This window comes from Dasypus novemcinctus, chromosome 28, assembly GCF_030445035.2.
Source record: "Dasypus novemcinctus isolate mDasNov1 chromosome 28, mDasNov1.1.hap2, whole genome shotgun sequence".
Classification (NCBI taxonomy): domain Eukaryota; kingdom Metazoa; phylum Chordata; class Mammalia; order Cingulata; family Dasypodidae; genus Dasypus; species Dasypus novemcinctus.
Genome location: NC_080700.1, coordinates 7,655,616 through 7,680,847, shown reverse-complemented (window position 1 = coordinate 7,680,847; position 25,232 = coordinate 7,655,616). Strand labels below are relative to the sequence as shown.

At 38.8% G+C, this 25,232-nt stretch overlaps 1 long non-coding RNA gene across 1 annotated transcript in view; it reads left to right on the top strand.

The window, feature by feature from the left end:
* Positions 1-227: 227 nt before the first annotated feature.
* LOC131276367 (uncharacterized) overlaps positions 228-25,232 on the top strand; it is a 70,999-nt gene continuing 45,994 nt past the window's right edge. The window contains exons 1-2 of the long non-coding RNA XR_009183880.1: positions 228-294; positions 899-990. This is a non-coding gene — a long non-coding RNA (uncharacterized lncRNA). The remainder of the gene's footprint in view (positions 295-898; positions 991-25,232) is intronic.

Below are 25,232 nucleotides of genomic sequence, written 5' to 3'. Positions count from 1 at the left end.
TTCCCTGCCCTCAGCAACTCCCGTGGCCATCGTCTCTCTGTCAATGATATATTTTCTTCCACTTCTAGAGTCACAACAGTTACATAGAAGGACACCAGCAAGTCCTCTCCAATTCTTAATTTATTCCTCCATTCTGTGGACCCTGGGATGGCAATGTCCACTCCACATCTAAATTGAGAGGGGGTTAGATCCCACATGACTGATGGATGCTATTCTTCTGTTTGCAGTTTTAGGTACTCTTGGTTCCCTGGTGTGGTTGTTGACCATTCTCAACTTCCCCGTCAGCTGACCTGGGTAAGTGCAAGGAACCGGAGAGTAGGTGTTGCAACTCTGATGAGGCTCAGGGCCCAGCTGGTACGTGGACAGTGCAGAGGTTCAAGTCTCCGAAGCATACACCAACCCCAGCACCAACCACAGGTTCAGTCAAAGTGACAGAGGAGGCATGTGTAGAGAGGCCACATCTGAGTCCAACTCCATCACACTCGGGAGCACAAATTCCAAAGTAAGGCCTTCTGTCAAGACACTGAACTCCAGAGCCAGCTGTCATAACCATAGAACCTATGTGTCTCCGTAGCCCTCAGGAGCACCAGGACCTAGGGTTGTATCTACTTTGGCTATCTCTGAGATTCTGCTGAGACATGAGTAAGTGCGAACCCTCTGATGAACTCCCGACTCATTTGAAGTCTCTTAGCCATGTGAACTCATTTGTCTTTACCATTTCTCCCTTTTATTCAAGGTTTTTTCCTAGTTTAGTCAGCAGCTGGTAGTGATAGTAATACCTCAGCGCCAGGGAGGGTCATGGTGCCTAAAATTAGATAAAGGTGCAGATCCATTTGTGGATGTACCACCTTTTGTTATCCATGCAGCAGCTAATAGACATTCGTATTTTTTTTTCCAGTTTTGACTGCTATGCACTTGCCCTAGGAATCGACAGACAAAATTTCATTTGTCTTGGATAAATTTCTTGGAGTGGAATTAGCAAGAATTATGGTAAGCTTATAGTTTTAAGAAATTGACAAAATTTTTCCCAAAGTGGCAGCACTATTTTGCATTCTCACCAGAAATGTACAAGGGCTCCAGTTTTTCCACATCTTCCCTAACAGTTTGTATTATGTCTCTTGATTTTAACCATTCTAGTATGTGTAGCAGATTTTAACCTGTATTTTCCTAGCGATGAAAAGAATCAAATGCTGTTTCTTTGGTAAATGTTTATTCACATATTTTCCCATTTTTAAGTGCCGCTTGCCTTTTTTTTTTTTTTTTTTTTTTCAAAAGCATACAATTTATCCACAGTGGTCGATCAGTGGTATTCAGCACAATCACATAGTTGTGCATTGATCACCTCATTCATCATTAGAACATTTTCATTATTTCAGTAATAATAATAAGAAATTAAAAACAAGTAAGAATTCATCACCTCTCGATCTCTCCATGCTTCCCCTGCCATCAACAGATCCCATTTCTGGCTTATTTTACACAAATACTTTTTTTTCTCTATAAATTAATATATTTTTGTATTTTATGTAAATGGAATCATACATTATCTTACACAATACATTTAGATCATAGTAATGCAGGCTTCCTGCATTTGTCCAGTTGTGTCTCGCTTGCTTCACTGACCATACTGTTCTCCAGGTTAATCCATGTTGTCACATGGTTTATGACTTCATTTCTTCTTACCACTGCATAATATTGTCTCATTTGTTTATCCATTTTTTGTTTCTCCATTCATTAGCTGATAGACACCTGGGTTGTTTCCAGCTTTTGGCAATTGTGAATAATGCCACCATGAATGTAGGTGTGCAGATGTCTATTCATGTCACTGCTCTCAGTTCTTCTGGGGTATATACCCAGTAGTAGTGTTGCAGGGTCATGTGGCAAATCTATATTCAATTTCTTTTTTTTTAAATTAAAATTATTTTCTATTGTCACAAAAAATGTTACATTAAAAATTATAAGAGTTTCCCACATACCCCACACCCCACCCACCCACTCCTCCCACATCAACAACCTCTTTCATCCTTATAGCACATTCATTGCATTTTGTGAATACTTTTTGGGACACTGCTGCACCTCATGGATTATAGATTACATTGTAGTTTACACTCTCCCCAGTACATTCACAGAGTTATGGCAGGATCTGTAATGTCCTACATCTGTCCCTCCCATATCATTTAGGACAACTCCAAGTCCCCAAAATGCTCCCACATCATATCTCTTCTTCCCTTTACCTGCCTTCAGCAACTTCTGTGGCCACTGTCTCCACATCAATGATAAAATTTCTTCCATTGCTAGAGTCACTGTATTTCTATAGTAGAATACAGGTGAGTTCACTCTAATCCATATTTTATTGCTCCATCCTATGGACCCTGGGTTGGTGATGTCCACTCCACCTCTATATCAAGAGGAGGCTTAGATCCCATATGAGTGATGGATGTGATTCTCCTGCTTGGAGTTGTAGGCACTCTCAGTTCCCTAGTGTGGTGGTTGACCATCTTTACTTCCCTGTTATTCCGCTTCTTTAGGAACTGCAAAACAGTCCTCTACAGTGGCTGTACCATTCTGTGTTCTTATCAACAGTGAATAAGTGTTCCTCTCTCTTCACATCCTCTCCAACACTTGTAGTTCTCTGACTTTTTACTAGTGGCCATTGTGATAGCTCTGAAATTCTATCTCGTTGTTTCCATATGCATTTCCCTAATCATTAATGAGGTCGAATATTTTTTCATGTGTTTTTTTCCATTTGTATTTCTTCTTCGGACAAATGTCTATTCATGTCTTTGCCCATTTTTTAATTGGGTAATTTGTCTTTTTATTGTTGAATTGTAGCATATCTCTGCATATTCTGAATATCGAACCCTTATGAAACATGTAGATTTCTAAATATTTTCTCCCATTGAGTCAGCTGGCTTTTTACCCTTTTCACAAAGTCCTGGGAGGTGCAAAAGTTTCAAATTTTCAGGAGGTCCCATTTATGTAATTTTTCTTTTGTTGTTTGTACTTTGGGTGTGAGGTCCAAGAAACTACCATGTACCACAAAGTCTTTAGATGTTTCCCTGCTTTTTCTTCTAGTAGTTTTATGGTATTTGCTTTTATATTTAGGTCTTTGATCCATTTTGAGTTTTTATTTTATTTTTTTTTAAGATTTATTTTATTTATTTCTCTCCCCTTCTCCCACCAATTGTCTGTTCTCTGTGTCCATTTGCTGCATGTTCTTTTTGTCCGCCTCTGTTGTTGTCAGTGGCATGGGAATCTGTGTTTCTTTTTGTTGCCTCATCTTGCTGCATCAGCTCTCTGTGTGCGTGGTGCCATTCCTGGGCAGGCTGCACTTTCTTTCGTGCTGGGTGGCTCTCCTTATGGGATGCACTCCTTGCGCATGGGGCTCCCCTATGCGGGGGACACCCCTGAATGGCATGGCACTCCTTACGCGCAGCATGTGTGAGGGCCAACTCCATATGGGTCAAGGAGGCCCGCAGTTTGAACCATGGACCTCCCATGTGGTAGACGGATGCCCTATCCATTGGGCCAAGTCCGCTTCCCAAGTTTGTTCTTGTACAGAGAGTGAGATAGGGGTCCTCTTTAATTCTTTTGGTTCTAGATAACCAGTTCTCCCAGCAGCATTTGCTGAAGAGTCTGTTTTTTTCCCAGTAACACAGACTTGGTAAGCTTGTCAAAAAACTAGCTGACCATAGAGATAGATGAGGGTTTATTTCTCTAATGAATTCAATTCCACTGATCATTGTGTCTCTTTATGGTATTTTCATGCTGATTTGTCCACTGTAGCTTTGTAATATGTTTCACATCAGGCAGTGAAATTCCTCCTATGTCACTCTTCTTTTTTAGAATACTTTTGTATATTCACATGCCCTTTCCCTTTGAAATGGTTTGGTAATTGTCTTTTCTATTTCTGTAAAGTAGACTCTTGGAATTTTGATTCGTATTACCGTGAATCTATAAATCAGTTTTGGTAGGATTCACACCTTCGTGACATTTAGTTTTCCAGTCCATGTACATGGAATGTCTTTCCAATTGTTTCGGTCTTTTAAAATTTCTTTTAGCATAGTTTTGTAATTTTCTCCATGATAGTCAAGTACTTCTTTTGTTAAATTGACTCCTAGAAATTTGTCTTATTGGAAATGGAATTTCCCCTGATTTCCTTCTCAAATTGTGCAATACTAATGTATAAAAACAAAAACATTACTCATTTCTCTGTGTCAGTCTTGCTGCCTGTCACTGTGCTGAACTCATTTATTAGTTCCAGTAGCTTTGGATGTAGACCTTTCAAAATTTTCTAAATATAAGATCTTGTCATCCTCTTTTCTTATTTGGATGCCTTTAATTTTTTTTCTCCTTTTATTGTTCTACATAGCAGTTCTGTTACAATGTTGAATAACAGTGGTGCTAATGGGCATTCTTGTCTTGTTCCCAGTCTTAGAGGGAAAGCTTTCCCCACTGGTTATGATATTAGATGTGGGTTTTTCATGTGTGCATTTCATCATTTTAAGGAACTTTCCTTCTATTCATCTCTTTTGAAATATTTTTATAAGAAAGGATGCTGGGTTTTCTCAAATGCTTTTTCTAGCTGAATTGAGATGTGGGTTTTTCTCCTTCAGTTCGTTCATGTGGTGTATTACATTAATTGATTTTCTTATGTTGAACCAGCCTTGCCTACCAGGAATAAATCGCACTTGGTTGTGATGTATAAGTCCTTTGATATGCTGCTGGATTCGATTTATAAATATTTTGTTGAGAATTTTTGCATCAATATTCGTTAGAGAGAATGGTCTGTAATTTTCTTTTCCTTACAGTGTCTTTATTTGGTTCTGGTATTATGTTGATGTTAGTTTCATAAACATTGTTGGGTTATTTTCCCACCTCTTCAACTTTGTGGAAGAGTTTAAACAGTATTGGTGTTAGTTCTTTTTGAAATATTTGGTAGAATTTATCTGTGAAGCCACATGGTCCTGGAGTTTCTTTGTTGGGAGATTTTGAAGATAGATTCAGTGACTTTAAATGTGATTGGTTCAAGTTCTTTTATTTCCTGTAGTATGATGTTGGTTGTGCATTTCTAGGAAGTTGCCCATTTCATCTAGGTTGTCTAATTTTTTGGCATACACTTTCGCAGAATATCCTCTTACGATCCTTTTTAGTACTGTGGCGTCAGTCATAACTTCTCCCCTTTCATTCCCAATTGTATTTGTTTGCTTCCTTTTTCTTTTCTTTGTTAATCTTGTTAGGGGTTTGTGAATTTTACTGATCTCAAAGAACCAGTTTTTGATTTTGATTTTCTCTAGTTTTTTCTTTCTTCTCAATTTCATTTATTTCTCCACTAATTTTAATTATTTTTTCTGCTTGCTTTGAGGATTGGTTTGCTGTTCTTTTTCTAGTTTCTCTTGTTGTTCAGTTAATTCTTTGAGTTTAGCTCTTTCTTCTTTTTTACTATAGGCTTTTTGGTCTATAAATTTCCTTCTCAAGACTGCCTTTGCTGTATACCATTAGTTTTGAAAAGTTGTGATCTTGTTTTCATTTTTCTGAATACATTTACTGATTTCACTTCAAATTTCTTCTTTGACCCACTGGTTATTTAGGAGTGTGTTGTTTAACCTCCACACACATTTGCGAATTCACCTTTATCCTGTCTGTTACTGATTTTCAGTTTCATTCCCTTATGAGCATCTGAGAATGTGCTTTGTATAATTTCAGTCGTTTTATATTTATTGAGAGCTGTGTTGTGCCCTAACATGTAGTCTATCCTGGGGAAGGATCCATGGGCATGTACAAAGAATGTATAACCCACTGAGTTTGAATGCTGCATTTTCTGTATGTCTGTTAAGTCTAACTCATCATATTGTTTAAGTTCTCTATTTCCTTGTTGATCTTCTGTCTAATTCTATCTAATGATGTGAGAGGTGTGTTGAAGTCTCCAGTGATTATAGTAGAGGTGCCTATTTCTCCCTTCACTTTTCCCAGAGTTTGTTTCCTATATTTTGGGGCACCTTGGTTAGGTGCATAGATACTTAATGCTGTTATATCTTCCTGTTTGGTTGTCCCTTTTATTAAAATTCAATGTCCTTCTGTATCTCTTATAACTTTTTTGCATTATAGTCTGTTTTGTCCAATATTAGTATAGCTACCCCTGCTCTTTTTTGGTTACTATTTGCATGGAGTATCTTTTTTGAACCTTTCACTTTCAGGCAGTTTGTATCCCTGGGTCTAAGGTGTGTCTCTGATAAGGAGCTTATAGATGGCTATGCTTTTTCTTTAATACATCCTGTCAGCGTACATCTTTTGATTGGCGAGTTTAATCCATTCACATTCAATGATATTACTATAAATGCATTGCTTATTTCCACCATTTTCTTCTTTGGTTATCCTATGCCACATCAGATTTTGGTCTGTCTTTTTATTTTCTTGGTTATCCTTTCTACTATTCTTTCTTCTATTCTCTCTCCCAAGCCTCTCTCTCCTGTCATTTCTTTGAGGTTCTAGGCTTCCTCTAATATATCCTTCAAGATGGATTCTTTATTATGAGCTGTTTTAGTTTCTCCTTGCTGGTGAATATTTTATACCCACCTTCATATGTGAAGGGCAGTTTTGCTGGATGCAGGATTCTTGGCTGGCAGTTTTTCTCTTTCAGTATCCCAGTTGTATCATACTGCTGTCTCCTTGCCTCCATGGTTTCTCATGAGGCAGCTGTACTAAGTCTTACTGGGTGTTCCTTGTAAGTGATGGTACCCTTCTCCCTTACTGCTGTCAGAATTTTCTCTTTATCTCTGACATTTGACCTTCTGAGTAGTATGTGTCTTGGAATAGGTCTACTTGCATTTATTCTGATTGGGATATGGTGGGCTTCTTAGAAATGTAGGTTCATTTCTTTCATGAGAGTTGGTAAATTTTCAGCTATTGTTTCCTCAAATACTCTTTATTCCCCTTTTTCCCTTCTCTTCTCCTGGAACTCTTATAACATGAATGTTGTTGCTTTTTGCATTGTCACTCAACTCCTTGAAGCCCTTGCTCATTTTTTTGCATTCTTTTCTCCCTTCAGTTTTAGCTGTTCTGTCTTTGGTATCACTTATTCTTTCTTCTCTCATTTCAGATTTGCTATTTTATGCCTTTAATGAGTTTTTTTACCTCACTTATTGTGTCTTTCATTCCCATTAGCTCTGTTACTTTTTTATGTCAGAATTCACATTTTTCTTTGTGCTTGTTCAGTATCTTCTTGATGTCATTCATTTCTTTAGCCATATATTTTTTCATGTCATTAATTTCATTTCAGAATTTGCACACATTTTGTTAATTAGTTCTCTCAAGTTCTGTGTGTCTTTTGGTGCTTTGACGTATTCCTTTTCCTGGGCCATGTTTTCTATTTTCTTAGTCTGGCTTGTAAATTTTTGCTCACGTTAGGCATCTGATTAGGATGCAGGTTACTCAGATGCTCAATTTCTTTCCCTTTTCATGGGATTTGGTGGCTGGAGTCTGTGTGTTACCGCTGCTCTTTGATTCTTGTTTCAACCTGGATCATTAGGCTTGTCCCTGTTAGTTGCTCAAAACTGGGCTCTGGACCCAGTGTCTTAGTCAGCCACAGAAGTGCTGAGGCAAAATAGCAGAAATCTGCTGGCCTTTGTAAAGGGTATTTATTTGGTTTAGAAGCTTATTTACCAGGTGATAAAGTATAAATTACTTCCCTCATCAATGTCTTTTACCATGTATTAGAGGCAGGTGGCTGCTGATGTCTGCAAAGGTTCAGGCTTCTTGGGTTCCTCTCCTGTTGTGGTTCATTTCCAGGATCAGCTCCTGTGTTTTCACCACAAGGTCATCTCTAGGCTGTGAGGCTCTCTAAGCTCTGCCTCTCTTCACAAGGTCAGCCATAGAATATCAGGCAAACAGCTCTGTCCTCTCCTCATGGCTTCTTCTGTGTCTAAGCAGCTGTCTCTATTCCTCTGGTGGTGTTTTCCTGCTCTCCCAGTGCCTCAAAGATCTTTTCCCAGTCCATTTCAACCTGTCCTCCAGCTACTTTTCTGGAGAATGAGAGAGTGCCCTGTCTTTCTACTCTGCCATCTTCTTGGAAGTCCTTGCTGGTGTCTTCTTTACATCGCCAATGAATTCAGCCTCAATGAATCTGAATAAACTGACTCTGCATTAACCAAATATACTACAGGAATTTCTACTTGATTAAATGCAAGGTTTTTTTGGTGGAATCAATTCAGTTGCAGGCAATGCATTCTATTACATCTACTCACTCATCTTTGTGGTAAAAATAATAATTATAGATATGAAAATATTGATATCTTACCATTTAAAAATGATCACTTAGTAACAGTGTATTTTTCCATCAGTCTTCCTTTTCTCCACCAGGTGTGTTTATTCACTGACTTACTGACTCTCCATCTTCAGCCTTTAACAGTGGGACAGTCAGATGTTGACATTTTTAAAGCCCTCTTGTGTCAGGGATCTGTTCATAGGATTCTCCTTTTCAGTTCTTCCTTCCACAAAACAGCAGCTTGTGTCTGTAGGTACAACATGTAGCAAGATCTGTACTCAATGTGAAAAGGAATGTGAGAAAGAAACATTTCTGTCTTAGACAAAAACAGGTGGCCTTACCTCAGCATTAGAGGCAGTCTCCTCATCTCGCTGTCACTAGGAGGCCCCTCCATCAGGTCTTTGATGGGAGCTTGAGGGAAACAGTAGCTGTCCAGTGCACTGGTTGCAGTTCATACATTACCTGGGGAACTTTAACTAGGACAAGGGCCTATAGTGATCAGGGCTGTTTGATTATAAAGCATACATGTGATGTTACTCAGACTTCCTCTATGTGAGAAAGACTAGTGAAAACAGGAAAATTATTAGAAGTAGAGTCCTTGGCTTTGTAGCTAAAGGCAATCTAAATTAATGTGAAATAGTTCATGTAATAATGGTTCTAAATTACACACTGACTCACACAGAGCCCATACCCTTCTGCCCATTTTGAAGCCCAACTAAATTTCCTGTATCTCCTTGACATTAAGTTCATTATGGATTTGCCTGTCGCATGTATTTTATAAGGTTTTGTTAAATTTTATAAGTTGACATGTCTGTAAAGAAAATTCCCATTTTAGCCATTTTTATTGGTACAATTAACTCATTGGCATCAATTATGTTAACAATCTTTAACATCACCTTTAATCTCCAAAATTTCTTCATTACCTGAAACGGACACTCTTATCTATAGGTATTACTCTCATTGCCCTTTCCCCTTAATTCCTATTAATAATCCTTAATCTCCTTCCTTCTCTGTTTTCTTTTCCTAGATGTTGTTACATATGCAGAATCATACACTCTTTGTCTTTTGTATCATCTAATTTGACTCAGTATAATCATATTGAATCATCCATGTAGTAGGACATCTCAGAACTTCTATTACTTTCTATGGCTGAATTCCCTTATATGGATATAGCACTTTTTCTTTTGGTATTCATTCATCTGTTGGTGGACACTTGCATAGTTTTGACCATTGGCTATTGTGAATAATGCTGCTGTAAACATTGGTTTGCAAGTATCTTAGTCGATTTTTCAATACATAGTTATTTTATATATCTATGTGTATATATGTCTGTATATAGATTTGTTAGATTGCTGGTCATATGGTTACTCTATATTTCATTTTTTGAGGGACTGCTTCACTGTTTTCCACAATATGAGACAATATACCTTGGTCAGAGCCTGCAGAGCTTTTCTTTCTTTTTTTTTTTTTTTTAAAGATTTATTTATTTAATTATCCCCCCCTCCCCCAGTTGTCTGTTCTCTGTGTCTGTTTGCTGCGTCTTGTTTCTTTGTCCACTTCTGTTGTCATCAGCAGCACGGGAAGTGTGGACGGCGCCATTCCTGGGCAGTCTGCACCTTCTTTCATGCTGGGCGGCTCTCCTTACAGGGTGCACTCCTTGCGTGTGGGGCTCCCCTACGCGGGGGACACCCCTGCGTGGTGCGGCACTCCTTGTGCACATCAGCACTGCGCATGGGCCAGCTCCACACGGGTCAAGGAGGCCTGGGGTTTGAACCGCGGACCTCCCATGTGGTAGACGGACGCCCTAACCACTGGGCCAAGTCCGTTTCCCTGCAGAGCTTTTCAACAGATATTGAGCCTTCATAGGGATGTATTGAAATCGGCACTGTAATTGTACAAACTAAACAACTAATGCAGTATGCTGAGCAAGGAGGGGAAAGATGGGAGGGGAAGATGTAGGAACTTTAGAACTATCTAAAGTATTCATTTTCATGTGAATCTAAAACTGCTCTGAATAAAGTGTTAATTTTTTCAAAATATGGACGCATTATTTCAGGGGTATTAGCCAAAGTGGTGCTGATGCAAAATATCAGGTATCTGTTGCTTTTATAAAGGGTATTTATTTGGGGTAGAAGCATATAGTCAGAAGGCCCTAAAGTATCCCTCTCAAGGTACTATAAGAGGTACTTTGTTACCCAAAGTCATTTGCCACATGTTGAAACAAGATGGTGGGCATGTCTACAAGGGTCCAGTCTTCCTTCTTCCCTTAAGGCTCCATCATCCCAGCTTCCTCACTTCCCAGCTGTAGGTTGGCATGAGGCTGAGCTCTCAGGGCTTCTCAGCTGCTCTCTTCTCTTTAGCTCCAAACTATCAGGCTTATCTCTGTATTCTTCTCTGCATCTTTTTCTATCTTCTCCCTGAACGAACATCTGCCTAATCTTGATTTAATAAAGTAAAAGTGAAACCTTCTAATTTAATATAATCAGAGGGGTATCATGCCCACTAGAACAGACCAGTTTACAACCATGATCAATATCTCATTTTGGAATTCATAAATAATATCAGGCTGCCACGAGAGGAGTGTATTTCATCTAATGTTCAGAAATAGACTAATGTCCACACTTTGGGTTGAAACACTGTCCACTATTAGATGTGAACCAGTCTTGAGTTGTAAATGCATCCTTATTTCTGTGATTGTGGCACTTCTGATTTAATTAGTAAATTAAAATGTTCACATGTAAAAGAAGAATATGACTTAGGCATTTTATGGATTTTCCCTCCATATGGGACTGAATAAACTGCAGTCATTATTCTTGAATCGACATGATTGCATTTCCATATTACCAACTGTAGGGCAGTTCCTCGGTGATATCTTCCCATGCTCCCTCTTCTTGGGCAGATAGTGATTTTCATGCTACTGATGGACTGGTGTCATGGGTAGTAGCTTTTTGACTAAGAAACAATTTTTCACTCTTTATCCTTAAGAGAAAGACCTGGGAAAATCATTCACAATTGAAAGAGCTGTTGGTGACTTACAGTCAAAGACAGGAACATTATTAATACTTTATTTACAGTTTAAATTTTTGATCCCCTTATTCATAAGTTGCCTAGTGGACACATGTGAATTAAAGTTGGGTTTCAAGAAAATCTTGTCATTTTATGTTTACATAAAACACCTATCAGATTGAAATCAAGGCATGTGGAAGTTGCAATAAGTGGTTTGACTATTTAGCTTACCTTACAATGTTGGGCCGTATTTGGAAACTCTAGGCTTGGGAAATTTCAACAGTATGCACAGATGCTAGATCTCCCTTGTTCAGTATCTAATATTCCCATTTCACAGTTTAAGGGTAGTCTCATTGTATCAACACTGAGGTTACTTGATGGGGTACATGTTAGGCCTCTTCGACATGAGATTGGAAACATTTGTCTCCATGCCTGGGATCGTCCATCTCAGTTGTGTGTGTAATAAACAAACCCACTACATATGACTGTGATAATGACTGAATGAGTTCTATATGTAAACTTGGCAGTGGTAAGATTATATTCTTGACATAGTTGACAGTGGCAATTGTCCTGTGTGAATAAGACCTATGTTTAGGATAAATACATAGTAGCACACATACACACACAAACATGCACAATCCCATGACATAGATTTACACCTTGACAAAGCGCAACTCCAATTTATGGTAAGCTAGACCCCCCAAAGGGAACCCAGCTGATTCCAGGAACTGTAGTAACGTGATCAAAGATCTTTTCCTGAAAATCAGTTTCTCTCGCCACATCCGTAATCCTCACTCCCACATGGGAAATGTTATCAATGCACTATCCTCGCTAAAGCCAACAAGGAAACCCCATCACAGTCATTTAGATTTCCTTCCTCAGCCAGAGAGATTCCTCAGCCAAGAGATTCCTCTTGTACTTGAGGCCACCCATTGTGAAGGAAAAAAAATCACTGTGAGTATTGTATCATGGTGGGTATTGTTCGCATGGATTTTTTGCTCTCTTTGTTGCTCCAGAAAACCAGATGGAAAACAGTGGTTGTGTCATAGAGCACAAAAGCAAGATTAGAAGAAGCCTGAGTATTGAGGAATTTTATTTCAAGTCCATTCCGGTTGACAATTACAACATTTCTAATTGAAAGAGGAAAATTGTTACCAATTAAAAGTCCTTCTGCCATACACTTTCCAATCTGGTACTACCAACATTGAATGCCCTTAGAACCAGAAATCAGCTAATAAGAGATTCCACTCACACACACATATGCACATACTACACACACAAGAGGATGGTACCTAAATTCTATGATCTACATGATGTTTTCAAATCTTGACTGAAAACACAAAAACAAGAAAGCAACGTAAGTATTTCAAGCAAAGAAAGGAAATCTTACCTAAGGATTGCGTGGGTTTTCCTCTTTTGCCTGGCATTAGGAAGCTTCTCCAGTGTGTCCCTAGGAGGGACTGAGAGGACACAACTGTCAGTACATTGGTGGTTGTGCTCATGAATTACTCAGGGAAACTTTCTTGTTGAGGAAAGGGCCTCTGTTTATCACTGTTATTTAACAAGTATGAATTGAGCATTTTATCTTCAAAGAAGCTTTAGGTTACAGAGAAGTCATGTACAGAATAGACTATTCCCATATACCCAACATTCTCCCCCTCTCCCCCTTTCCCCTCTTAATAACATTTTATGGTACATTTGTTACAACTGATGTACAAATATTGAAACATTCTTACTAAACATTGTCATTGATTTACATTTTTATGGTTTACATTTTAGACCATACACTTACATAAATTTGATGAATTTTAAACATGCCTGTATCCATCATTGCAAGATCATATAGAGAAAATTAATAAAAGAACAAAAAAATAAAAAGAAGAAAAAAGATCATGTAGAATACTTCCATTGCCTGCAAAATGCCCCATGTTCCAGCTACTCTGTTCCTCCTTCCCCCACCCCTAGGGACCCATGGCAACCCCAAGCTTCACTCCTTACAGAACAAGATTCATAGTTACTTGCACCAACATTGAGAGCTTGACATACTCGCCTGTCCTTCACTGCCTATGCTCTCAAGAGACACCCACCCCTCTATTTGAGAACATAGTACTCCTCAGGATGGGAGTCCAACATTTTCCCGCTCATTAGGTCCCACCCACTGATACAACACACTATGACAAGGTGAACACTCATACACTCCCTAGAAGCCTGCCCCAGGTGTGCATTCTCCCGAATGCTCCCCAGAACCAACACCCTAAACCAGTAACACTCTCCTACCTTATTGCCAAAAGAACATTCTGAACTTTGTAGTTTCAAGAAGGTACCTTCAAATATCCAGATGGTGCCTGGTCCCACCCCTAATACTCCCCATTCCATGGATAGTCCAACCATCCCTCCTCACACAGACCAACCCTGTAGTATCACTTACCACTGTCATGCCCATCCACCGCACAACTACATACTTCCACCTTATCAAGGATTTTGCCCATATGGGCATTTGCTCACAACCTTCTTCTCCCTGTCTCTTGTAAACCTATCTTCCAGCTTCTAGCTCTGTGAGTCTGTTCAATTTTAGTTCACTGAACTAAAATTTATTTAGTTCACTTATTACACTGAGGTAATGTAATATTTGCCCTTCAGTGCCTGGCTTGCTTCACGCAACATAAGGTCTTCAAAATTCATCCATGTTATCCCATGTGTTCTTACTGCATTCCTTCTTACAGCTGAGTAATATTCTATCGTATGTGTATACCACAGTTTGTTTATCCATTCATCAGTTGATGGACGTTTGGGTTGTTTCCAGCTTTTGGCAATAGTGAATGATGCCACTCTCAACATTGGTGTGCATATATCTGTTTGTGTCATTGCTGTCAGTTCTTATGTGTATATACCTAGCGGTGAGATTTTTGGATCATATGGTCATTCTACAGTTAGGTTCCCATGGCTGCACCATTCTACATACCCACCAGCAGTGGATAATTGTTTCCATTCCTCCATGTCCTCTCCAACATTTGTAATCCACTGTTTTTCTAATCACTGCCAGTGTAATGGGTGTAAGATGATATCTCATTGTAGTTTTGATTTGCATGTCCCTAATAGCTAGTGATGTTGAACACCTTTTCTTGTGCTTTTTAGCCATTTGTATTTCTTCTTTGGAGAAGTGTCTATTCAAATCACTTGCCCATTTTTAAAATGAGTTGTTTATCTTTTTATTTTCAAGGTGTAGGATTCCTTTATATATGCTTGATGCTAGGCCCCTATTGGATATATGGTTACCAAATATTTTCTCACATTGTGTAGGCTTCCTTTTCACTTTCTTGACAAACTCCTCTGAGGTAGAAAAGTTTTTAATTTTGAGAAGGTCCCATCTATATAGTTTTTCTTTTGCTTCTCGTGCTTTAGATGTAAAGTTCATGAAACCATTTCCTAATACAAGATCCTGTATCAGCTTCCTTACGTTATCTTCCAAGATCATTATAATCTTGGCTCTTCTATTTAGATCTTTGACTCATCTTGAGTAAATTTTTGTATAAGGTATGATATGGTGTTCCTCTCTCATTATTTTGGATATGGTTATCCAGTTCTACAAGCACCATTTGTTGAAGAGGGTGTTTTCTCCCAGTTGAATGGGCTTGGTGGCCTTGTTGAATACCAGTTGACTGTGTATGCAAGGATCCACATTAGAACTCTCAACTCGGGTCTGCTGATCAGTATGTCTGTCCTTGTGCCAATACCATACAGTTTTGAGTGTCCTTTAGTCAGGTAGTGTGATTCCTCTGATTTCATTTTTCTTTTTCAATACATCTTTGACTATTCAGGACCTCTTGTCCTTTCAAATAAATTTCATAATTAGTTTTTCCAATTCAGTAAAAAATGGTGTGGTAATTTTTAATGGGATTGCAATAAATGGGTAAATCACTTTGTATAGAATGGACATCTTAATGATGTTTAGTATTCCTATCTATGAATAGTGAATATTCTTCCTTTTATTTAAGTCTTCTTTGATTTCCTTTAACAGTGTTGTGTAGTTTTCTGTGCATAAGTCATTTACATCTTGGTCTGTTTAGTTCATCTTCTTTCATCAATGTAGGCTGCCTGTGTGTTTCTAGGAATTTGTCCATTTCCTCTAAATTATCTTTTTTGTTGGCATAAAATTTTTCAAAGTATCCTCTTATAATACACTTTATTTCTGTGCGGTCAGTGGTGATATTCCCTTCTTCATTTCTTATGTTATGTATTTGCATCTTTTTTTTTCCCTAAGATTTTGTCAATTTTATTAATCTTCTCAGAGAACCAGCTTTTGGTTTTATTTTTTCTAGTTCTTTTTTATTTTCAATTTCATTTAGTTCTGCACTAATCTTTGTTATTTCCTTCTTTCTCCTTCCTGTCAAGTTAGTTTGTTGTTCTTTTCCAGTTCCTCTGGGTGTGCATTTAGATCTTTGATTTTAGCACTCTCTTCTTTTTTAATATAGACATTTAAGGCTGTGAATTTCCTTCTCAGTACAGCTTTTGCTGTATCCCATAGGGTATGATACGTTGTGTTGTCATTTTCATTTGTTTCAAGGTAGTTTCTGATTTCTTTTGGAATTTCCTCCTTTACCTACTGATTGTCTAAGAGTGTGTTGTTTAATTTCCATATCTTTGTGCCTAATCTGTTTCTGTGCCCCTTACTGATTTCCAGTTTCATTCCGTTGTGGTCAGATAAATTATTTTGTATAATTTCAGTCTTTCTGAATTCATTGACAGTTGTTCTGTGGCCTACCATGTGGTCTATCCTAGAGAGTGGTCCATGAGCACTTGGAAAGAATGTACGTTCCAGTGTATTTGGGTGTAATGTTCTGTATATGTTTATCAGGTTCAGATCCTCTAATGTATTATTCAAGGTCTTTGTTTATTTATTGATTCTCTGTTGAGATGTTCTGTCTAATGGTGATAATGGTGTATTAAAGTCCCCCACAATAATTGTACAGTCATCTCTTTCTCCACTTTGTTTTTCCAGTGTTCACCTTGTGTATTTCAAGGCCCCTGGTTAAGTGCATAAATGTTTATGATTTTTCTTTCTCCTTGAGAAATTTCTCCCTTTATTAATATATCATGTCCTTTTTTTGTCCCTTAAATAGTTTTGAATTTAAAGTCTATTTTATGCGATATTAGTATGGCTACTCTTCGCCCCTTTCTGATTGTTTGCTTGTAAAATTGTTTTCTAACTATTCACTTTGAGTCTCCTTGTGTCCCTGGGTCTAAGGTGAGATTCTTGTAGGCAGCATATAGATGGGTCATATTTCCTTATCCATTCTGCCAATCTGTATCTCTTGATTGGAGAATTTAAGCCTTTAACATCCACTGTTCTTACTGCCAAGGAATTACTTATATTAGCCAAATTTTCTACAGGTTTATATATGCCATATGATTTTAGGAATCAAGTTTTTTTTTGTTGTTGTTGTTGTTGTTTTTGGAGGCATCGATGATTTAACCCAGGACCTCATACATGGGAAGCAGGCACTCAACCACTGACCTGCATCTACTCGCCTATACCATATGTTTTAATTTCTCTTTTTATCTTTTCAGTTATTCTTATGTTCTCCTCCATGTCTTTCTCTCCTGTTTTTTTCCTTTCATCCTGCAGAACTCTCTTTACTATTTCTTCATGGGCAGGTTTACTATGGATGAACTCTCTTAATTTGTGTATATTTGTTAATATATTGAATTCTTTCTCATTTTTGAATACCAGCTTTGCTGGATAGAGATCTTGGCTGGAAGTTTTTTTCTTTTAGCACCTTAACCATGTCATTCTACTTCCTTCTTGCCTCCATGGCTTCAGATGAGAAATCAGCACCTAATCTTATTGAGCTTCACTTGTTTGTGATGGATCTCTTTTCTCTTGCTGCTTTTAGTATTCTCTCTTTGTCTTGAATATTGGACAGTTTGACAAGTACATGTTTTGTGGTAGCCCTGCTAGGATTTATACTGTTTGGGTGTGCTGCACTTCCTGGACATGTGCATCCATATCCCTCAATAGAGTTGGGAGATTTTCAGCCGTTATTTCCTCCAACCCTCCTTCTGTCCCCTCTCCCTTCTCTTCTCCTTCTGAGATGCCTGTAATGCATAAGTTCGCGGATTTTGTGTTGTCACTCAAATCCTTAAGTCCCTCCTGGAGTTTTTATATCTTTTTATGTATCTGTTCTACTATCTGATTTCAGATCCACAACAGGGATTCTTTTCTCTGCCTTTTCAAATCTGCTATTATGTGCTAGTGGTGTATTTTTGATTTCCGGCATTGTGCCATTTATCACCCTTATATCTGGTATCTTTTTAGGTGTGTTTACAATTTCTTTAGTATGTTCCCTCAGTGTTTTCTTGATATCCTTAATCTCTTCCTTCACTTCATTAAGTCGATTCATGGTATTTCTTTGATTATCCATGTTCTCTATCTCCTCCTATCTTTTAGTTTGTCATTAGACCAGGCCATGTCTTGTTTCTTAGTATGGCTTGCAGTTTTTTGTTGGTGTCTAGGCGTCTTTTTATTTTGATGTGTTAATTCAGTTGGTTAACTTCTCTTTCTAGGGTTATATTTTGTTCTTTTTGTCTTGTAAGGTTTCCTTTTGACTCTTTGTTCCTTTTATTCTATTTCCTTTATGTTGTCTATGTTCCCTTGAAAAAACATAAGACCAGAGAAAAACAAAGATATAATAATAGAGAAAGAAAAATAGTAGTAGTACTGCTACTAATAAAAGGTAGAAGGGGTGCTGTAAAAGACCCAGCAAAATAATTTATATGAGAAAAGATCATAAATAGTAAAGAAAAATAAGATGTAAAAAGAGGAATAGAAAAAGTGAAATGAGAAACAAAATAGAGAAAAATATATAGAATGTATTAAAAGCCTGGAACGATAAAAAGAGAGGAAAAGAAAATAGAATAGAAGAAGAAAAAAGAAAGTAAAAAAATAAGGAAAGGAAACAGAAAAAAGAGAGAAATAAAAATTAAAAAATATTGAAACCCAAACAAAAAGAGTTGTGATGAATGAAAACAACAGAAAACAAGAGATAGAGAAAGGAAGGAAAGAAAAGAAATAACGTAGGTAGAAAATATCAGTAAAAGTAAAAAAAGGAGGAGGGATGACAAAGAAAGGGGTGTCACAACAAACAAGAAAGAAAGCAGCAGCAACAGCAACAAAACAGTGGAGAAAACACAGCCTTCCCTTTGAGCCCCTAAGGAGCTTCTCGAGCTGCTGCTGTTCATCATTCACCCTGTAGCCTGCCCTCTGAGGGTGATGTACTGGGTTTTTGCAATTACAATTTAAAAAGTTAAAATTAAAGAAGTTTTGTTTTGTTTTGTTTTAAAGAAATAACAGAACCAAGAAAGCCTGAAACAAAAAGAATATTATTTTCCTTGTCATAAAGTACAAGCTGGATGATACCTGACAACCAGGTGGCTCATGCTCTTGATTGACCTGGGAATCAAACCAGGGGCCTCCTATAGTCAAATCAGGAATTCTTCAACTGAGCTAAATTGTCTTCTTAGGTTAATGGCTCTTTAGATAGCTAGCTGCCACCTTTCCCCAAGGTGTTTTTAGACTTCTGTAGCTTGCTAGAGTCCTACTGATGAGGTGCCTGTGCTCAAACCCTCTCTGGTGTAATTGCTTTCTCTCCCCAGGTGGGCGGCCTGTCAGGTCAGGGTCCTTCTGAGATTCACAGGGGCCACAGCTAGACAAAGTCACCACTAAAAAACCACCTGGCTGTGCCAGACCCCTTTCCTCCCAGGGAACTCCTCCTCCCAGACCCTTGGCAGCAGCAAGCCAGGGGCCATGCTGTTACTTGCTGTGATTGTGGGGTATATGTGCTGTTTCCAACCACTGGGGTAAGCAACTCAGTTTTCTTTATCTAGTACCTTTCTAGATGACTCAGGGTACCTTCCTGTTCTCTATATATCCAAAGCAGCTCCTTTAGACAGGTCCCTGCCCTCTCCTCTTTTTTTCTTAGAGGGTGTGTCTCTACCTACCTACTCAACCATCATTTTCCCAGAAATCCTCTAGGTTATTTTTTGATACTTGGTCCCTTTTATTCAATATCCTTGCAGTTGTCTCTGTTCCCTTGTAAAAAAAAAAAAAAAAGGATCAGAGAAAAGAGAAGAATAATGGTAATAATAATACAAAAAAGTTAGACGAGGAAGTGTACAAGAGCTAGGAAACTAAATGATATGAGTAAAAAATTCATTAAAAATACAAGGGAATAAGAATAAAAAGTGTTGGAATAGAAAAACCTTTAAACAAGAAACAACATAGAGAACCAACAAGATGGTTGTGGAGTAAGGAGTTCCTAGAGGCAGCTCATGCTACAGGCAGTTAGCAAACACCCAGAGCTCTCTGAAGCTAGCTGGAGCACCTGTTTGGAGGCTCCAGGAGGCCAGAAGAGCATCCTGCAACATCCTTGGGGGAGTGGAAGGAGGAGACTGCCCATCTGCAGAGAAGACTCCTAAGCAGAGCTCTCCATGCCCTGGAGGCCAGTGCCCGTCCTCCATTGGAAGCACAAGCCAACTTGGGAGCTGTTCTGTGGCTGGAATTGAAAGCTCCACTTTCCAAGAACAAGGGAGGAAGAGATGGTTGGGCACAAATTTCATCTACTGATGAGTAAATTCAATGGGCTACAGTATGATCTGGAGAACAGCTAAAGTTTGAGCCTGTCCAAATCAAAGAGGCTGGGAGCTGCCATCATAACTCTGCGCCTGGCACAAGAGGAAACAGGGCAGATTGAAAATCCCAGTGCTGGTGGGGACTGGCTTCTTTCCATCCAGATCATATTGCAGCTCTAACCTAGGCCCCAGTGCCACCTCCAGCAGGGAGAAAGCTGTGGGGACCGCACCAGCCTTTCCAGGAAATTACTGGCCAAGCTACGGAGGCCGGTGATTATCCTACTCTAGTGGCACAAGCCACCCCAGGAGCTGCTCTGTGGCTGGAATTGGAAACTCCATTTCCCAGAAACAGGAGAGGAGGAGACAGTTGGCTGCCAATTTTGGCTACTGATTGGTAGTCTTGGATGGCTAAGGGGATAACCCTAGGAACAGCTGAGGTGTGAAGCAGCCCAAGTTGGAAAGAGACTGGTAGCTGCCACTTTTATTCCACCGCAGTCGAGGGGAAGCTGAACTGACTGAAACTCTGTGTCAGCAGTAATCAGTTTCTATCACACAGATCAGCCTGCAGCCTTAGCCTAGGCTTCAGCCCTGCCTCTGGCAGGGAGGAGGCTGAGGAACCCTGCACCAGCATATACAGGTAACTGCAGGTAACTTTGGCTGGCATAGACTAAAAATCAGAAGTCTACCAGGGCAACTGCAGTCATCTTGGATCTGCACTACATAAATTGCTGCCCACACCTGCTGCTCCATCCCCACCCCAGGTAGGGGAGAAAAGGATGTGAAGCTTCATCAGTCTCTCTGGGCAGCACAGTTTAGGCCTGAACTTGGATTATTCCACATAGCTGTGACTCTGTCCCTACCCTTGGCAAAGGAGAAAGTTGGAAGAAGCTTCATTGGTCCCTGGTGCAATGAGAGCAGCTTGAGCCTCCACAGCTTACAGCACCATCTAAATGCTTGGCTCCTACTGCACATACAGCAAGGGAGAAAGAACAGGAAGCCCTAAACTAAAGAGAAAAATTGCACCCAGAAAAATACTCTAGTAAGCCAGACGTGAAGACACCAACAAAAAATTACAATCCACACCAAGAAACAGGAAGCTATGGCCCAATTAAAGGAACAAGATAAGCCTCCAGGTGACATAAAGAGTTAAGACAACTAATTATGAATGTTTAAACCAATCTCCTTAGTAAGTTCGATGAGATGGCTAAAGAGATTAAGAATATTAAGACACTGGATGATCACAAAGAATTTGAAAGCATACATAGAAAAATAGCAGATCTTTTGGGAATGAAAGGTACAATAAATGAAATTTAAAAAACATTGGAATCATATAATAGCAGATTTGAGGAGGCAGAAGAAATGGCCTCTGAAAGTGAACATACAAAAGAACAGATGAAGAAAAGAATGGAAAAAATTGAACAAGGTCTCAGGGAACTAAATGACAGCAAAAGTCATGCAAACATACATGTCATGGGTGTACCAGAAGGAGAAGAGAAGGGAAAAGGGGCAGAAGCAATATCTGAAGAAATAATGGTAGAAAATTTCCCAACCCTATTGAAGGACATAGATATCCCTGTCCAAGAAGGACAATGTACTCCCATCTGAAAAAATCCGAATAGACCAATTCCAAGACACATACTCATCAGAGTGTCAAAGGCCAAAGACAAAGAATTCTGAGAACAGCCAGAGAAAAGCAGTGCATAACATATAAGGTTTATCCAATAAGATTAAATGCTGATTTCTCACCGGAAACCATGAAGGCAAGAAGACAGTGCTCTGATTTATTTAAGATACTACAAGAGAAAAACTTCTAGCCAAGAATCTTATATCCAGTAAGACTGTCTTTCAAAAATGAGGGCAAAATTAGAATATTCACAGATAAACAGAAACTGAGAGAATTTCTAAGCAAGAGGCCAGATTTTCAGGAAATACTCAAGGGTGTGTTAGAGCCTGAAAAGAAAAGACAGAAAAGAGGGGCCTGGAAGAGAGTCTAGAAATGAAGATTATATTAATAAAAGTAACTGAAAGAGTGGTGAAAATAAAATAGATAAAACTCAAATAGTCAGAAATAAACTTAACCAATGATGTAAAGCACTTGTATTCAGAAAACTGCAACTCAATGTTAAAACAAATTTAAAAAGCCTTAAATAACTGGAAGAACATTCCATGCTCATGGATCGGAAGACTGAATATTAAGATGTCAATTCTACTCAAATTGATATGCAGATTTAATGAAATCCTGATAAAAATTCTACCAGCATTAAAGAAAAAATTGAAAACATGATCATTAAATTTATTTGGAAGGGTTAGGAGTCCGGAATAGCCAGAAACATCATAAAAAGAAAAAGTAAACCCTCATCTCCAGATTTTAAATCATAATACTTACCTATAGTGGTAAAAAACAGCATGTTACTGGCCTAAAACAGACACAGTAGAGCAACGGAACCAAATTTAGGGTTCAGAAACAGTCCCTCACACGTTTGGTCAAGTGATTTTTGACTAGACTGTGAAACTCACACTGCTCGTGCAGAACAATCAATTCAACAAAAGATGCTGAAGAATTGGCTATCCATAGCTCAAAGAAGGAAAGAGGACCCCTAACTCACACTTTATCCAAAAATTAACTCAAAATGGATGAAAAAACTAAAAAACAAGAACCATAAAACTTCTCGATGAAATTATTGGAAAATATCTTGAAGACCTGGTGGTAGGTGGTGGATTCTTAAAGGAGATAAGAGAAGGACTGAGTGCACTACTGATGTTTAATGTATGTAGAAGTTTTAATTAGCTTTACTGTAAAAATGTGGAAATTTTTAGGATGGATGGTAACACACAGTGAGTAACAGCTAGTTTATAAATGGGAATGTGACTGAAATGGTAGTGTAGTTATGTAAATGCCAATTCACAGAATGCTAGAGAATAATCTAGGAACTGAATAGCACAGTAAACCAAGAGGTGGATGGGAATTGTGGTTGATGGAACAGATGCAAGAGTGTCCTTTGTTAGCTAGAACAAATGTATATCACTACTGCAGTGTGTTGAGAATGTGGAGAAGCATGGAAAAATATAGCTGGAGTGACCTGTGGACTGTGGTTTGTAGTAATATTCTTGCATCTATGCAAAAGATGTACTGTGTTGATACTGAGGCAGTATGGAAAATGTGAGCCAAATGTACACTATGGACATGGTAACAATCAGATGATATTATTTTATCTGTAGCAAATCACACACCACATTGTGGTATGTTGATGGGGTGTTTGGAATTCTGCACATGTGCATGATTGTTTTATAAGTTTACAACTTCTGTCAAAAAATATATTTAAAAAACAATAGGGTGGGTTGGGGTAAAACACCAAATGTAAGATAAGGACTATGATTAGTAGTAAGGTTTTGACAATATTCTTTCATAATTTGTAACAAACATCTCATGACAATGCAAGGTGTTGGTGGAGAGTTGATGGGTGAGACCCCTGTGTGATGTTATGCATGTTTGCTTTAAGTTCACAACTTTTACTATACACTTAATTGTTTACGTATGTTCATATATAAATGATACGAAGATGATAATCGGATTGGTTAGGGGAAAATAATAGTAATATTTTGACAATGCTCTTTAATCATTAGTTCAAAAGGTTTAAAAACAGTGCAAGTTATTGGTGGTAGGGTAAGATGTTATATATGTTTGTTTTGTAAGTTCACAACTATTATACACTTATTTATGTATGTTTATGTATGAGTGATATATTTCAATAAATTTTTAAAAAAAGAAACAAACAACAAATTAAAAGTCTGGACAGATGCGTAGGAAAAAATAAAGGAACAAAATAGAAAAGAAGTAGAGTGAGTTAAAAGGCTGAAGAGATGAGAAGAGAATAGAAGGAAAATAAAGAGAGAAAGAAAAAGAAAAAAATGAAGGCCAAACAAGAAGTCGTGGAATGGAAGAAAAGCTACAGAAGTCAGAAGATGGAAAAATGAAGGAAAGAAGAGAAATAAAGTAACTTGGAAAAATAAGTAAAAGAAAAAAATTCAAACAAAGGGAAAAGAATAAACAAGAAACAGCACAGTAACAAACAATCTAGGGAGAGCAGCCTTCACTCTTAGGCCCCTGGAGGCCTTCTCAGGCTGCTGGTGCTCATCAGTCACCTGGCAACCTGCCCTCTGCAGGTGATGTATCCAGTTTTAGTGAGTAAAATAAAGGAAAAAGGAAAAAAATATATCCAGTATACCACAGAAGAAAACAATAGAAACTCAGTCAGTAAGTTCCCTATCTTAAGGTGCTGGCTGTGTGCCTTATCTCTCCCTGGATCCCTTAGGAGGTACCAGGGCTCAAACTAGGGATCTTCAAGCAAAGCAGGAATTCCCCTACTGAGCTACAGCAGGTCTATAGGCTAAATAGGCCCCTGAAGGCTTATCTGGCTCTTCCTGCCCCCATTTCCCTTAGGCAGTTGGACTTCTAAAACAGTTCTCAGGGGTCAGGCTAGTAGTTAGGAGCCTGTCTCCACCCCTCCTTGACCAAGTTCCTCTCTCCCAGTGCAGCTGGGTGTGGCAGCCTGCCTGATCAGAGTCCCTCTCCCCTCGCCCCAGGGCCACCTCAGTGTGGCTGGTATCTACCCCAAGATTGAAAGGGGGCTCAGGTGCCCAAACCCACAGAAAGGAAACCACTCCCCACACTTAGCCAAACCCCCCGTCCTCTAGGGAATTTTTCCCTCCCACTCAGCTGGCCTTTGTGAGCCAGGGGTTCCACAGAGGTTATTTGCCTTGAGGGTAGGATTTACCCAGGCTTTTCTAGCCACAGGGATCATCTACTTGGTTTTAGGTTGGGCTCTTTATCTCTCTGTGCAACTGCCTGCTGAATGATGCCTGCAGGCCTGCAGCCTCCTGCTGTGTGGATTCCAAGACAGCTCACTCAGATGAGGCCCCTGCCCCCTCGCTGCCATTTTTTGCAGAAGAACTGAGCAGTGCCCATCTACATCAGTGCCATTTTCCTAGACTAGTATCTAAATTACCAATTTTTAATCTGCTCAATGAGTAAAAGGAAAACATGAGAATGATGTCTCACGAAATAGAGAATATCAGTAAAGAGCTAGAAAGTATAAAATCAACAGGAATAGAAATTCTGGGTTGAAAAGTACAATCAGTGATATGAGAACTTCTCTGGAGGTGATCAACAACAGTTGTCTCCCTGAGTAAAGACCCGAACAACTCTCAGCAGCCTGGAGAGTGAACCTTGCTATTTAAGTCTTTCCTCACCTAGATCGTGTCCATTCCAAAAGATGTAGCAGTGAGACTGTGAGAGGTTTGCAATAATTAACAAGCTGTATCTCAGTTTCCCCTGATA